Genomic DNA, 17,389 nt, shown 5'->3' with positions numbered 1-17,389 from the left:
CAGAGGACAAGGTCCTTGCTCCAGAAAATAGTGGGGATATGAGTACTCAATTCTCCTGAATAAGCCAGCATGTCTGCTATGCATGATCCTAGGATACTTTATGAAACCTTTCCTGGTATTCTCTCTACTCTGTCATAGCACCCCCCTCTGCTACCCAAGTATTCTTGTGGGAACATCAGGATTTATAGTATGTAAAAATCTTAATCCTTAACAGATATAGCCTAAGAAATAGGGTCATCACCCTATCATGAGTGAGATACTGATCTGAGAACATAACTCTTTGGTCTCACTCAGGATTTGTCGACACACAAAAACCAGTCTAATCAATCCTTCTCTCAACACACAACACACATAAAATAACAAAATTATAAGATATAATTATATAATAATAGCTGGCATTTATATAACACTTTAAGGCTTGCAAATCATTATATATACTATCTCACTACAAATTTATATCACTTAATACTTGCATCAATAAAAGAAAGAACAAATCAATGAATTTGGCATGAAACTTTTTTTTATTTTAAAGCAATTGGAGTTAAGTAACTTGCCAAGGCCAGTTTTTTTTGTGTGGGTGTTAAGTATCTGAGGCCAGAACTGATCCAGGGTCCTCCCAACTCTGGGGCCGGCACTCTACTCACTATGCCACCTAGCCACCCCTGGCATGAAACTTAAAAAAAAAAACAGAAAGCCAATAAATAAAAAACTTCCAATTAAACACCAAAATAGAAATCTTGAAAATCAAAGGAAAGATGAACAAAATTAGAAGTAAAAAAGCAAACACTGAATTAATTAAACTAGAAGCTTTTAAAAAAAAATAAAATAAACAAGCTATTAGCTGATTTGACTTTAAAAAAGAAAAATAAATCCAAATCACCAGTATCAAAATTTTTAAAAAGTGAATTCATAACTAATGATGAAGAAATAACTATTAGGATCTAGCATGAATAGCATAGTGTTAATATTCTCATTTTATAGACGAAGGCAAATAAGCTTGAAAGAGGTAAAGTGAATTGCCCACAACTGCACAGCTAGTAAGTTTCAGAGATGGAATTTGAAGCCCTGTCTTTCTAGTTCCAAGGTTAGCACTCTATCCACCAGGCCCAGCTGCCTCTTCAGGCAGGTGAGTCTCCTTTCTGTGCCCTGAAAACTTACTTCATACTCATTCCTGCCTCCAAACCTTTGCTCATATTGTTCTTTCCACCAGAGAAAATTCTTCCCACTTTTCTCTGCTTTATTCAAATCATAATCACGCTTCCAGGTTCAGGTTTGGATAGGTTTAGCATCTGTGTGACACACTCTTATACTTAATCTTATACCAGCAACTCCTGACTTACATATATCCCAAATCGACAAGAACCACTTAGAAATAGTTACTGTTATCCTTTCCACATTTCTGGGAGTAGGAATGCTACATGCCCCCTTGCTTCTGGAAAATCTGTGTAAAAATTTTTGGCCCTCCTTTCATAACAGGTAAGAAGTCTGGATATTTCTTTTTCTTTTATAGGGTGTTTATAGTCCCTTATTGTAAAATGTGGGTTATTTGGTCATAGGCTCTGTGTCATCTACTGGCCTTTTTTGTTGGCTATGGCTCCCACAAAACTCTCAAAAATTCCCATTTGATTTCTTATGCCAGCCTGCTATATATCCAAACCATGATGGAGAAAGTGTCATTGTGGAAGGGATAACTGTGTTTATCTACACATGTCATGCCTATGAATGGCCACCCAGGAATGTCTGCCCCAGGCAAGTGGGCACAAACACCTTCCTCTTCCCTTCTAGCTACCACTGCTTCTGATTTCTCTCTTCTTCCTTCCCTTCTCGCTTGACTCCACAGAAATATCTCAGAGCAACCTATTTCCCTGGAATTGCCAACCTTGATCTCCATACCTCATCCCAGAACCAGTCCAAGAGAGGACCTATAGTCCAGTCCAGAACTTGTGGCATTAAGAGGGAAAGGAAGTTAAGGTGAGAGAAGGCTACACCTCTATCATCTCTCCTCCTCCTATACTCTATTACTTTCCCAGGACCTGAACTGGGAGGCAGCATTTCCAGTTCTTGTCCTATTTCTTCACCAGCTGTGGCTCAGTCCCCACTGTCCAGAGACTTCATCTCTCATTAATACCGATGCTAGATGAAATGTACCAGAGATTCACTAATTTCCTCTGAAATGCAGATAAATCTTACTTAGTGTCTTTGTGTCCCCAAAGTCACACCACTAACATCTATATGTACCATTGTCCTTCCTGCAAAGTCCAAACAGAAAAAAGAGAAGGGGTGGTCATAGGATAGAGCTTTTTATATCCCATTTACCATTGCTACTAACAGTAAAAAGCCTTACATCAGCATTTCCTAAACTGTTCTATGTAACATAAATAGAATCTATGAAAAAATGGCTGTGCCAGCAATATTGTCCCCAGTAGTATAGCCCTAGATATGTAGTCAGGAGACCTGGGTTTGAATTCTGGGTCTGACTTTACTAGCTATATGACCACGGACAAGTCACTTAATCTGAAACTATAATTCCATTATTTATAAAATGATGACAATAAAACTCTATTTGTCTCATAGAATTGTAATACTTAAAGTGCTATAAGTAATCAAATATTACATAAAACTCTGTATAAAAAGTACTGATTATATGCGACAATTATTTTAGTATAAAAAGGATCTTGATTTCATGTTAACAAAAAAATTCTTTACCCAAAGGATTTATGATTTTTTAAGCAATACCAGTGTGATGACTACTTATCACAGAATTATAGTGGCCATCTAGGCCAACCCATACACAAGAGGAATTCCCCCACCAACATACCTCTAACATAGAATGACAAGTAGTCATCCAGCCTCTGTCTGAAGCCTTCCAGTGAAGGGGATCCTTCCTCACCACTTCCTGAGGCAGCCCCTTCTTCTTTTGGAGACGTCAACAGTAATCATTAGGGAGGTTTTCCTGACATCAAACTTATATTTGCCTACTTGCAACATCTAGCTGCTGCTCCTACTTCTTCCCTCTGGGGCCACATTCTGGGTCTAATTCCTTTGCCACCTGACAGTCCTTTGTAGCACAGTGGATAGAGGGCCAAGCCTGGAGTCATGAAGATGAATCTTCCTTGAGTTCAAATCTGGCCTCAGATACTTACTAGCTATGTGACCATGAGCAAGTCACTTAACCCTGTTTGCCTCAGTTCCTTCAACTGTGAAATGAGGTAGAGAAGGAAATAATAGCAAAATCCTCTACTGTCTTTACCAAGAAAACCCAAAATGGGGTCATGAAGAGTCAGATATGGCTGAAAAACAACTGAGCAACATTATATTATGTTATATATATATATATATATATATTATATTTTATTATAAAATCATTTATATTCCCTCTGAGTCTTCTCCAGGATTAGTATCCCTTTTTCCTTTAACTGTTCCTCATATGACATGGATCCAAGGCCCTTCAGCATGTTGATTGCCTTCCTCTTGATGCTCAGCTGATCAATGTCCTGCCATTTTATCCAATGCCCTTCTTAAATGTGGCATCCACTATTAAACACAATATTCAGGATGTAGTCCAACTCAGGCAAAGTACATTGGAACCATTGCCTCCTTTTTCTTATCAACTATGGCTTTCTTAGCAGTAGTTCTTAAGGAGCTAACATTCTAGTAAGAGGAAACAATACAGATAAGGAGATTTCAGCTGCAAGTCAGATGAAAAAACCCAGGTGTTCAAAGGGTACATCAGCAGAGCTATACATGATATGTATGTGAGATCAGACTTGGTTAAGGTTTTGGTTAGTTTTGTTGTACTAGGGTTTGGGGGGTTCCTCTTTTTAAAATCCTTCAGTATAAGGGAGAGTTTTTTGGGAGTAGGAGAGATAGAAATAGATGGGTAAATATAGGGAAGATAAGATCAAAGGATATCTGAAAAATTAGTGCTGTCCAACAGCAGAATGGGATGTTTGGGAGGTGGGATCATGGGATTTCAAGTTGAATGGAAACTTAGAAGTTAACTGACTCAACCCTTTCATTTTAGAGATGAAGAAACTGGGGCCCAGAGAGTTTGTTACCTGTTCAAGGAGGCATAGATAATAAGAAGAGATGAGATTCAAATCCGAGTCATTTGCCTCCAAATCTAGTGCTCCTTTTACTAAACGATTGTCAACAAAAATCTATTAAGTGCCTGCTGTGTGCCATAGATAGTGGGCCTGGAGTTGGGAAAAACAGACTTCAAATGCAGCCTCAGACAGTGGTTGTGTGACTCTGGGCAAGTCATTTAACCCGGTTTGCTTCACTTTACTATAAAATGAGCTGGAGAAGGAAATGGCAAACCACTTCAGTATCATTGCCAAGAAAACCCAAAATGGGGTTTCAAAGAGCTAAACAACTGTGTGCCAGGTTCTGTGGTAGGTACTGAGGATACAGTTACAAATTTGACTCAATGCCTTCACTCACAGAGTATACATTCTCCTTGGAGAATGTTAATAGAGAAGCAAATACAGGATAAGTAAATATACATACATTACAAAGTGTTGAGGGGGGTGGAGGAGAGATACTAACTACTGACTAATTAGGAAAGGCCTCTAGAAGGTGGCAATAATTGGGCGGAGATTTTTAAGTAGAGAGTGGATTATCACTTACTGGAAATGTTGAAGAGGAGATTCTTGGTCAAACAGATAGCACTAATTGACTAATAACGGCCTTTGTCGCTTTGAAAATCTGAATTTTTTAGAAATTTGTATTCAGGCAAAAAGCTGCAGGTTAAGAAAACTAAACTAAAGGAAGTAGTAACTCAAATTGGGTTTTTGTTTGTTTCTTTTTAAGCTTTGGGGACTGAATTAAATCTTTTTTTTTTTTTCAAAGATTTTATGTGTGTCGCACTTCCCTGAACTGCCATTTGTCTGGCCAGCTCACTCCTGCTCAGAGATCATCACATCATATCAGAGGTCACCACAGGTGAATTCTCCTCCTAGTATACAAACCCTGGTAAAGAAAAAATCAACCCCTCTGTGCTATTGAAGACACTGATGTTTACACAAAAAGACCACCACCCTGATTAGAGTCCACAAAAAACACAATATTTCTCTGGAAATTTTTCAAACCTGAACATATGCAAGCATCAAAAAGCAACGATGCCATATTGATCTAATCCAAAAACCAGCAAATGTGAGCTATTATCAAAACCGCAGATTTAATAAAGAGCCTTCTAGCTCACATTGCCCCCTAGACTCACAAAACTTAGTCTATGAGACCTATTTAAGGAAATCAGCGCGTTTTGACTTGCTCATTAATGCTACGCATTGGTGCTGGAAAATTTATCTTTGCTTTAGCTGCTTACAATTCCTCCAAGTGAAGTACATTAAAACAATTGCAAATTGCTGATGACTAATACCCTTCAATTTGGCCTCAAGCTGGGAAACTCTGCACAGAAATAAAGTGGTTCATAATCCCACGAGTCCGTTCTATTATAAACTGCAGGTGGCAAATCAAGTGACTGTGAACTATGCTCCGGGGGTGTGAAAAATCAATAGCCAAGAAGGGGATTTCTGCCTCTCCTTTAGCAGCAATTTAACAGCCGGGACAAGATGCAGACACCAGTCACGGGGATGTAGGGGGACAAGGCCCCTGACAAAACAGTGACCCCCGAGACCGGAGGGACTCTCCTCCCCCTCCCTCATCCTGACAACCCCCATGGCCTTGTTTGCCCTTTGAAAAAAGCAATTGGAAGAAGGCGCCCCAGAAAGCAAGGAGAAAATAGCTGTAAACTTACATCGGTGACCTATTTTCTGAATCCATCTTATCTGAGATTGAATTTGTCCTTCCTCCGAGTAACAGCAGAATACTTCAGAACCTGGAAATTGTGTCTTTCAGGATTGTGCAGCCCAGGACGGGAAACATTATCACCCAGGGCCTTTCGGCCCAACAATGTGCCAGGTGTTACTGTAAGGTGCTTGTTATGGAAAGGGCAGATAAATAGGCTCCAGTCTTGGCAGCCTCTCTTCATTATTAGCTGAGATTAATGTGATGCTAATTAGTAGTGAACCTGATCCATTTACTGTCTCCTACCTCTATCAGCAACAGAGTCAAAGCTACTTAGCTGCTCAACCTGGCCACATGCACCAACTGGTTAATTAATATCCCTTAGGAAAGAAGGAGAAAGCATTTATTAAGTGTTTACTACATACCAAAGACTGTGCTAGGTGCTGAGGCAAAAGTGAGACAGTCCCTCCCCTCAAGGAGCTTATTTTCTAAAGGAAGCTGAGGGAGCAGGGGAAAGGGACCATAGAGGAGAATGATGTCCAAGGAAGGGTGTTTTCATCTGGACAGTCACAGGGATGGTGAGAGAAGTTTGTTTTGCCTTTTCCAAAAGTAATGATACCTTTATTTGATTCCTTAGAATTCCCAGAGCAAAAGGTAAAAAGAGAGGGATTAAGGGGAAGAAAATAGGATGTGAAGCATGGTCTAGGGCCAGCTAGATATGGTGGGTTAGGTGAATTTATATTCCCTCTCTTACCAATAAGTTCAGCTCAGTTTGGTGTATATACACACACACACATATATGTATAGACATAGATATATACATATATGTATGTATATCTTTCATGGTGCTTTTGTCACCATGGGTCATTATTTTATATACCATAAAATCAAAACTGATGATTATCCAGGATCCCAGGTTAAATTTTGGAGTGGGGATAGATAATTGAGGGGGTAGAGAGAGAATCTAAGAGGTGCCTCACAAGATTCCAAGCTAGATTCCAGAAAAAAATAAATTATTTCTTGAATAACATTCATCAACTTACTGAGAAAGTACCTATGTGATAAACACCATACTGGGAGGAAGAGGAGTGTCTATAGCTAGTGACTGTCTATACCTAATGCTATCACTTCCTCATCTACCACTCACTTCTCAACTCCTTGCAATCTGGTTTATGACCTCATAATTCTACTGATACCCTTCTCTCCAAAGTTAGCAATGATCTCTCTCATTATATTAGTTGAAGCATAATAGATTCTGCTCTAGCCACTTATCTTAACTCTGTCTGTGTCCCTCTGTTTCAAGTGTGTTTCTTGTAAACAACATATTGTGGGATTCTGGATTCTAATCCCTTCTGCTATCAGCTTCTGTTTTATGGGTAAATTCATCCCATCCACATTCACAGTTATAATTATTTAACTATGCATTTCCCTCCATCCTGTTTTCTTCTGTTTATCCTTCCCTCTCTCTCTTTATCCTGTTCCTAGTCTGAAGTTTGTTTTGCTTCTGACCATTGCCTTCTTTTATCTGCCCTCCCTTTTATCACCACCCCCCTTTCCTTTATCCCCTTTCCCTCCTACTTCCCTATTGGATAAGACAAATTTCTATCACCAATTGAATATATGTATGTATATATGTATATTCTCCCCCCTCTTTGAACCAATTTAGATGCGAGTGAGGTTCAAGAATTGCCCATATGCCCACTATTTTCTTCTTTACTGTAATTAAATGCTCTTACTTGCATACCTCTTTTATATGACATAATTTTCCTCATTCTTCCCCTCCCTTCCCCCTTCTGCCAGGTCATCCCTCTTTCTTGCCTATTCACTTTTTTTTTTTTTACTTCATCCCAACAAAATCAACTTACTCCCACCCTCTCTTTCTATGTAGAATCCTTACTGCCCTAATAAAAAGTTCTTGGGAGTTACATATGTCATCTTCCCAGATAAGAATATAAACAGTTTAACCATATTTAGCCCCTTATGAGCCCTCTTTTCATTTTTACCTTTTTATGTTTCTCTTAAGTCTTGTATTTGAAAGTAAAATTTTCCACTCAGTTCTGGTTTTTTCATCAAGAATGTTTGAAAGTCCTCTATTTCATTTAATATCCATTTCTCCCTTGAAGGATTATACTCAGTTTTGTTGGGTAGGTTGTTCTTGGTTGTGATCCTAATTCTTTTGCCTTCCATAATATCATAGTTTAAGTTCTCTACTCCTTTAATGTAGTACCTTCTAAATATTATGTGAGTCTGGACTATAGTTCTACAGTATTTGAATAGTTTCTTTCTGGTTGCTCTTTGACCTGAAAGCTGTGGAATTTGACTATAATATTCCTGGGAGTTTTCATTTTGGAATCTTTGGTAGTGATCAGTAGAATTTTTCAATTTTTATTTTACTTTCTGGTTCTGGGATATCAAACAGTTTTCTCTGATGATTCCCTGAAGTATTCTGTCTAGGCTCTTTCTTTGATCATGGCTTTCAGGTAGTTCAATAATTCTTAAATTATCTCTCCTTGATCAATTTTCCAGGTCAGCTGTTTTTCCAAATGAACTATTTCACATTTTCTTTTATTTTTTCATTCTTTTGAATTTGTCTTATTGTTTCTTGATGTTTCATGAAGTCATTAGCTTCTACTTGCTCAATTCTAATTGTTAAGAAATTATTTTTTTAGTGACTTTTGTGCCTCTTTTTTCATTTGACCAATTCTATTTTTTAAGGAGTTATTTTCATGAATGAATTTTTGTACTTCTTTTTCCATTTGGTCAATTCTGCTTTTTAAGGTGTTATTTTCTTCAGTATTTTTTTGTGTCTCTTTTTCCAAGCTGTGAATTGTCTTTTCACCATTTTCCTCCTTTGTTCTGATTTCTTTACTTAATTTTCCCTCTATTACTTTTATTTCATTTTTAAAATCATTTTTTAACTCTTCCAGCAATTTTTGTTGTACTTGTGTCCAATTCACATGTATTTCTTGCTGTTTTGACTTCATTATCTTCTTCTGAGTTTGTGTCTTTATCTTCCCTGTCACTATAGTAGCTTTTTATAGTCAGATTCTTTTGTTGTTGTTCGTTCGTTTTTATCTGCCCTATTTCTTCATTTTGAGTTTTATGTTAAAGTTGGGCATGATGCAATTGGGGGGGGAAGGGTGACACATCTCAAGCGTCAGGCTTTTTCATGCAGTTGGTTTCAGAGCTAGTTCTGGTGGTTTAGAAGTTTTTGGTGCTTCCCAGGTGGTGTGATCTGGGGAGATGTGTGGTCACTGCTCTCCTAGTTTACACTTTAGTCTTTACCCTGAAAGGGGCCCTGATCCATTGTGACCAAAAGCAATACTGCTCCTCAGGGCTCCAGTACTCTCTTGACCAAAAGTGCTCTTACCTGCCCTTGAACTGTGACCCAGAAGTGGGCATAAGCAACATATTTGCCAAATAGAGCCTGATCCTGCATCCAGCATTAGCACAGTGTTAAGTCTCTTTCTGACCAGTTGCCAGGTCTCCTTACCACCTCTGGCTTGAGAGGTCTTGAAACTGCTGCTACTTCTGTTGCCACCACCTGATCCCAGCAATGGTAAGCATCTTAATTAAGGGATTGGAGTAAGGAAGACCTGAGTTCAAATCCCAATTTAGATACTTCCCAGATGAGTATCTAGGAAGCAGATCCTGAGCAATCACTTAACTCACTCAGACTCAATTTTGCCATCTGTAAAATGAGGGTAATAACAGCTCTTGCCTCCCAGATTTATTGTAAAGATCAAGTGAAATAACAGATTTACAGAGTTTTGTAAGCCCCAAAGTGTTTTTTGTGAGTAGTAGCTATTAGTAATGAGGGAAATCATTGTGCCTCAAGAAATAATGAAGATGAGCAATTCTGAATACTATACGATTTTTATGAAGTGATGCAGAGGAAGTAAGCAGGAGCCAGAAGAAACAGGGAAACAGTATACAACAATAGAAACAATGAGAACACTAAATTAAGGTTAAATGCTGTGTAATTGTAAAGACTAATCCTGGTCCCAGAGAAGAGATAATGGAAATGCACTTCCCTCCATTCCTTAGAGAGGTCAGGATTATGGATGCAAAATGTTTCATAAGCCATCAGATGTAACAGCTTATCAGTTAATTTAGCTTAGCTGGGTTTTTTGTTATTGCTTTTACAAGGGAAGTTTCACTGAAGGTTAACAGGAGGAAATATATTTGAAAACGTTCACAATGCAATAACAACAAAAAAAAATCAATAAAAGTTTTTTTTAAAAAACCAAATTAATTTTAATGACCAATCTTGGCCCCCCAGAGAAAAGATGATGAAATGCCTCTCTCTCCTTTCAGTAGAGAAGTGGGCAACTATGGGGAGTGGTATGTGGCATACATTCTCAGAGCCATTCACGGTGCCGGCTGACTTTGCTTCACTAGCTTTGTTTCTCACAAGGAAGGACTCATGGGGAGAGGCAATATATCTGAAAAGGGCCGTGATGTGAAAACAAAAGGCAATGAGAAAAATTATTAATAAATATAAAAGGGAAAAAAAGATGCCACATGTAGCTGCCATATCCTGCTCAAGATAAAGTACTTCCACTGAAGGAGCTCATTGCTATGCATAACTAGTATGTTTGCCACCGCATAGCAGGACACCAATTTGCATAATTTCTCTTCTGTAACAGGCCTCCAAAACTGACAAAAAGCAAACTAGATAGAATCCATTCATTTTAAATGTGTTCAAGCTGCCATCTTTATCAGAGTCACCTATGTAAAGACCCCAAAAGAAGTGAGGTCCATGAGCTATGGAAAGTGTAATTTGTCCTGTAGAATAATACCTTCAAATAACCAAAAGTTATTTTAGAAATTAAGAATAGGATAAAACCACAAACAAATAATTCAGGAACTTCTGCTAAGAAATAGCCAGTTTTGTTTAATAGAAAGATATGTGGAAAATTCCCTTAATCCCATGAGAGAAAAAATGATGGATACTGGTAATAGTATAGACCGCCACCTGGCCAGAATGACTTAAGTGCTGTATTGCCTGCATGCTGAGGGATGGACTAGGTTCCCTCACAAGGTCATTTCTTGGATTTGGGAAGCAACTTTTCCCTATCTGAAAAACAACAGACCCATACCATCTATGCCTGAACTTAGTTTCCAAAGCCATGGGGACAATTTATTATAATATCATTGTTGTTATTCTTAAACTTACACAGAACCTTCAGGGGAATGCATTCCCAGAAAATAGGTTCCCCCTAAATGAGGGACTTTATTCTTAATTTCCTTAAAAAACAGACTTTTTAAAAAGCCCATCACTACCTGGCTCCACCCTAGCTTTCCAGCCTTATTATATTACTCCCTTTCATGTACTTTTCAGCACAAACAGGCCTTCTTACTTTTCCTTATATGTCCAGTTTCCTGGCTTTCTTGCTTTTCATACACAACACTCCATTCTCCCATCTCTACAGATTCTATGGTGGCCTTGCAGGCCTGAAATGCACTCTCCTCACCTGTACTTCTCAAAACCGCTACTTTCATTCAAAACTCAGTTTAAACACTACCTTCTTCTACATGAGGCCTTTCTGGATCCCTCCAGTTGGAGGGCTTTCCCTCCCCACCAAAAAAATACCTATTATTTATTTTGTATGTATCTGGTATATAAAATATAGTACCTGGTACTGAGCAGGGGCTTAATACACGCTTGTAAATTGCTTGATCCCTAAACAGCAGAATGTCTCAAAGATAATTAAACAGTCTTTTAGCCTTCTTGTGAAATATTAAATTTTTATTAAGGGTATTCTTTCAAATGTTACAAGCCTCCACACCTTAGCTGGCCATCTTGAGTTTTTGTAGTCAAAAAACTCTTCAGCTGGTAATCAGCTTTCTGCTGTTAAGTTCCTATGAACTGCAGGTGGCAGAGTCCAGGGTCAGGCCCACATTCAAAGTCAGTCTTCCTAGCTTGGAAGGACCTGCCAAAGCCTCACTCTGCTGACTGGCATAGCCTTCCAGAATGCAAGGTCACCTCCACACCTCCATGAGGCATTGGAGTAAGACTCTAATTTATATTAAAAAGGCTTAATACAAAATGAATTGCTGCAGGTTCCTACCCCCAGGCTGCTGGAGAAATACAAAGAAGGAAAAATTGAGCTCACAACTTCCAGTTTTCTCTACCTCCCCTTTCCAAAGAACATTCTATTAGCTTTTACTGTAAACAAATTTATCTTTAGCACAACCAAATAATCCATTTCTCTGCTCTATTTTCATACCCATATTTTCATTTCATGGGTTTTGTCCCTCAATATCAAGTGATGCTAAAAGTCAAGCCAGAACTTAAAAGTTGAAAATTGGAGTCTTTATGGTGGAAGAACTTGTCTCTGGATCTACAGCTGCCCTGAATGACCCTGAAAGTTGTGGGTCCAATGGAATGAAACATCCTTGAGACAGGGACTTTTTTTTCTTCATAGCCTCAGCACTTCATTCAGTATGAACAGCTTCTAGATAGATAAAGGGCACATCACGGTAGAATAAGAGAAAAGATTTCCACAGTTCTGACCTAATTTGTTCTTTTTTCTAAGACTAGTCACAATACTTTTTTTCTGAGACTGGGGCTCCCTAATTTATTCTAGATGAAAGCTATTCACAATTGTGAATAACACAATCACAGTACCGATCCCAATATTGACTGGCATGGAAGCTTGAACCTGCTCCATTTTTCAACCTGTTCTCCACTCCTTAAGCAACCTAGTGGGAATCCCAGGGGTTCTCCAGAATAGTGTTGGACATCTGGTCAACTACAGCCCCTCCTAAAGCTCAGAATGCAGAAACTCAAACTATCTGCCAGACTTAGCCTCCCCAGTAACAGGGATTACTGGCATACCTTACTGCAATGAACTATAACACTTTTGGATCTCGTCTCTCTTTTAATTCAAATCTTCTTTTTCTCCCTCCTAGATACTATAGAACTTCTGTGTTATTGTTATATTAATTCCATAGTCATCAGCACTGGAATATGATGGGATTAAGCATTCCATGAAATCATGTTTGCTGCCTTTGGGGTATCATGATCAAACCAATTCTACCAACTCCTTTACCTCCCCAAGGAAGACCTGCTAGTCATTTTTCCACATAGTTATTACTTCCTTTTGTCCTCTGGTTTCATTTAGGTAAGAATCTTAAGGCTGATACATTTCTACATATAGTATGTTCACTCACTGACCACTGGAAAAGGATTTAATATTTATATTACTGATAGCTAAGAAAATGTTTGTAGCTGGTCTAAAACATGTGTGATTTTCTACCACTCTACCAAAGTTGTTTCAGAGGCTGAAGGTGACCACACAAGGACTAAGGGCAATTAGGTTCTTCATTTCATGAGTTGTTTTGTGACGGTAAGCCATGACACATTACAATCTTTAAAGAACTGAGTGGGAGGATTACCCAGAAGACAATGGAGAGGTGCATGAACAAGCTACAATATATTGTAAACAAGGAATTACTCAGAAGAAACTATGTAAAGAATGTCACCAGGAAATATACAACCAAGAAAAAAATGGGCCAGTCACACAGGGAGACTGACTGATAAGTGATGGACAGTCCCTGTATTCCACTGGTACCCATGAAATATAAAGTGAATCTGAGGCCAACCCTCAGCAGGGCAGTCTACCTCCTATGGTGAATTATGGGAAGACATAGGGCATGGTCATTCATCCAGCAAGGATGGATTGTGATCTGTCTCAATTAAGGGAATACCAGCACAAGAGAGATCACAGATATACTGGCTTATGAGAGTAAGCTTTCCATAACTAATGAACCTTAAAAATATCTCCAATATTTAGGGAGAAACTATTATTCTTTCTTATTTTACAGATAAGGAAATAAGCTCAGTGAGATTAAGGACCTTGCCAGAACACCCAGAGCTAATCAACAGCAAAACTGAGAACAAGATTATTCTGAGTAAGCAATTGTCCTTTTGAATCTAATCTGGAAATAATTGAAGAATTACCAACAGCATCTATTGAGTACCTACTACATGCAAAGTACTGTCAGCCATGTACTCTTTCTTACTAAACTCTAGCTAAACTTTACCTGTAAACAAGCAAATAAAAGAGTCAGTTTTCAAAGGTGTAGCCTTGTTAGAGACAACACATTTGCTGAATTTGATTACCCCGTGATAGTGATCACTATTGATTTCAGTGAACAGAGAAGTGTCTGACACAGAAAGTTAGTTACTGGGGTTGCCACAGTAACCTGGGCTGATACCATGAAAGAGCCATTAGGCTATGTGCTGACCAACTCTTATCCTCAATATCATAAAACAATACCTGATGTTCAACAAGAGATGGCATTTCCCTTCATCTTCCTAGATAAGATGTTCAAAGGAACCAATGCACACACACACACACCATATGTACGTATATATATATGTATATATACACATGCATCTACATATATGTATATACATGTACATACATACATATACACACATATAAAATATATCTTTGTAGAAATGACCTTTTAAGAAATTTAGTACTGTATTTCTATACAAGTACTATAACACAAAGTTCTCCAAATTGATTTTTTAAGACCAATATTTTTAAATGGAAATATTGCACATTAAAAGAATATGCATGCTAATTATGGGTTGTATTGGGGCATGGTGATGATGGAAGGGATGCATTTGGATGACCATAAGTCTATTTCTTGAAGGGCTTCTCATCAGATCATATATTTGTAGCTGGAAAGAATTTCAAAGGACATCCAGTAGAGTGCCTTCATTTTATAGATGAGGAAAATGAGGTTCAAAGAGGTTAGGTGACTTGCCCAGGTCACACCCAAAGTAGCAGAACCAGTATCCAAACTCAGATACTCTGATTCCAAGTGCAGCAGGCTTTTCATTGTTGCTTTCTCTCTGTGAGAAGAGAGAGAGAGAGAGAGAGACAGAGAGAGAGACAGAGAGAGACAGAGAGAGAGAGAGAGAGAGAATCTATATATTTCTGTCTATCAATCTATATCTAGACTTTTTGTCTAAATGACCCAAGAAGACATTTTAATGTCAGCAAATTCTTTTATTGAAGGTATGGAAGTAGAAACAGGAAGCACTAACAATGGGAAGCACCATGATGCCATGGAGAGAAAACACCGGATTGGGAGTTGACAGACTTAGATTTGAATCCCGGCTCTGCCACCTCCATGACCGTAGGTAAATCATTCAACCTCTCTAGGTCATTTCTTCAACTGTAAAATAAAGGGTGGGACCAGATGATTTTTAAAGTCTCTTCCAGTTCTGAATCTATGTGTTCTTATTTTGCATTACAGGTAAATGCCAAAGAAAAAAAAAGTTCTCTAAAGCAAAGCTTTTTTAGTGTCCTGGCAAGTAGTTCATAGAAACAGTGCTTTGTTGATCTGTTTACAACAAATCCCAGAGAAGAAACAAATGCTTTCTTTGGTCCTTCTGCATTTATAGTCTGTCTAAAGAAAGAACTTCTATGTGAGCTATTTACATTGTAGACTATGAGAAGTGAGCTGAATGTAGCTACAATGGAGTTAATTGTGTGCCTTTTGTTCAGGCTATCAGGTAACAATAATTCTTTCCCCTCCTTTCCTCTCACTCATTCCAAGCTATTTAAATGAATTTCTTTTTTTTTTTCAAAAATTCTATTTTATTTTATTTTCAGGGCCACATTCTCCCCATTTCAGCTCTTTCCCTTATCTACTTAGAAAGCAAGAAAAATAAAATTCCCATTACCAACATATATAGTCAAGTAAAACATAAATGGATCATCCTTACTGAAAAAAAAAGATAATAGAGGGATTAACTATGATTAGGCTTTACACAAACTAGTAGCAGAAATGAGACAATTGTGAGAGCATACAGCAAAACGCCTTGGACATAAGTGGCATTCAGTATTTACTGAATTTGTTCAGTATTTACTGAATAAAAGAAACACATGCCTATCCATTTATATAACCAGGATGACATCATTCACTTGGTAAAAACCATGACAATTTTGGTACACTTTATTTTTAATCAAGATTCAATCATATTTTGTCAACATTTTTGAATTCTATATTCAATTCAATTCAGTTCTATATTTTGTGGGTAATCAGCTATTTAAAATGGATAGAGAATTAGGAAATCTCAGAGCTTCTCAAGGCAAAGGAGAAATCATAACAGTCAAAAGGAAATGCTAGTTCCCTGGAATGAGAAGACCTGGGTTTGAAAAGACAGCACAAGGCAGAATTCTGAATTTGCAGTAAGGAATACCTGGGCTCAGATCCCATCTGTGTGACTTTGAGAAAGCCCCTTAATTTCTGTAGGCCTCAGTTTTCTCATCTTAAAATGAGGAAGGTTATCATAAGTGATCCCTCATGTCCTTTTCCACTTCTAAATGTTCTGTGATCCAATGAGAGGGAAGCAGATGAAAACTGAGACTAAGAACCAGCTAGAAAAATCTGGCCAGAGAGTATTTGGGTATAGGAGATAGCATCATTAGAGAAAAGGATGAACAAGGATGCTTTGTAAAATTATATCAGGCACTCATGTTGTTTCCCTTAGCAGAAGGAAAATAGACTTAAATACCAGGACTGATTGTGTGTGGTCTCTGGTAAATTAGAGAAAAGAAAGCATTCAGGAAATATTGTCCCAGCCACATAAGCTAAGCAGAGAAATCATGCCCTCTGCTGGATTTCTTGGGTAGTAGCAATAAAAAGGAGCAGGGATACCTGGGTTTGTGGTGGAATGTTTCAAGAGTTTGCCAGTTGGAGAAAAAACAGTGCCCTGAAAAATTAATATTCCAACAGACCTCACCAAAACTGAGACATGAGTTGTATCCAAAGGGATACAAAAGTTACTTTAAAAAAATTGTTTTAATCCCTAGCCAAAACACAACCCACCTAAATTCTTAAAACAGACCAACACAGAAAGAATTCATAACTGACATCTGAGACCTGAAAAAGGATAATGTCATTAAAAAAAAAAAACTTTATTGGTGCTTTTTTTCTTAACATTAATATCACTTCCAAGTGACTTGCCCAAACCCCCGAAAAACCCTCCCTGGTAACAATTTTTTTTTAATAGTATATTGACCATGTCTGAAAATGCATGTAGTCTACCATCTGCTAAGAGGTGGGATGAATGATTTGGTATCAACTAACTGAGGTCACAATTGGATATTATATTGATCAGTATTCTCTTCTTCAACATTGGAACATCTTTTATATTGCTGTTGATTGCTCGTATTTTTTTCTTTTGAAAACTTCCTGCTTAGGGCAGAGCAAACATGGCAGAGTAGGAGAAAGAATCACAAACAAGCTATCCTCCACAGTTCCTCAACAAAGATCTAAAAAAATATATAGCAAATGGAGCCAGAGAGGTCTGCAAATACTGGAAAGAGAATCTAGCTAGGAAAGGTCACACAACCTGCACAGGGACTGAAAGATGCCTGAGGCTGTACACCAGGAAAAGAAGAGGTCCCCAGATTCAGCCAGAGGGATTCAACTATGTGCAGAGAAATGAACACTATTGCTGGCTACTTATGACACAATTCTGTAATGAGGACAGAATCTACAGCTGGGCAAGGTACTTTAGAATAAGGATCAGTAGCATGCCCTAGTAGATGAATTGTGAGAATCCCACACCAAATGAAAGCCTGCAAGTTTGTCACTCTGAACCTTC

At 38.1% G+C, this 17,389-nt stretch overlaps 1 long non-coding RNA gene across 1 annotated transcript; it reads left to right on the top strand.

The window, feature by feature from the left end:
• Nucleotides 1-4,854: 4,854 nt before the first annotated feature.
• Nucleotides 4,855-15,343, top strand: LOC138155208 (uncharacterized). The gene is made up of 3 exons (XR_011166774.1): nucleotides 4,855-4,944; nucleotides 13,582-13,668; nucleotides 14,790-15,343. It is a non-coding gene; the product is annotated as an uncharacterized lncRNA (long non-coding RNA).
• Nucleotides 15,344-17,389: the final 2,046 nt, after the last annotated feature.

Source organism: Petaurus breviceps, unplaced genomic scaffold (genome assembly GCF_028583685.1).
Source record: "Petaurus breviceps papuanus isolate PSGF00001 unplaced genomic scaffold, PetGlider_PUasm1.0 91133, whole genome shotgun sequence".
Lineage (NCBI taxonomy): Eukaryota > Metazoa > Chordata > Mammalia > Diprotodontia > Petauridae > Petaurus > Petaurus breviceps.
This window is presented reverse-complemented; position numbering and strand designations above follow the sequence as displayed.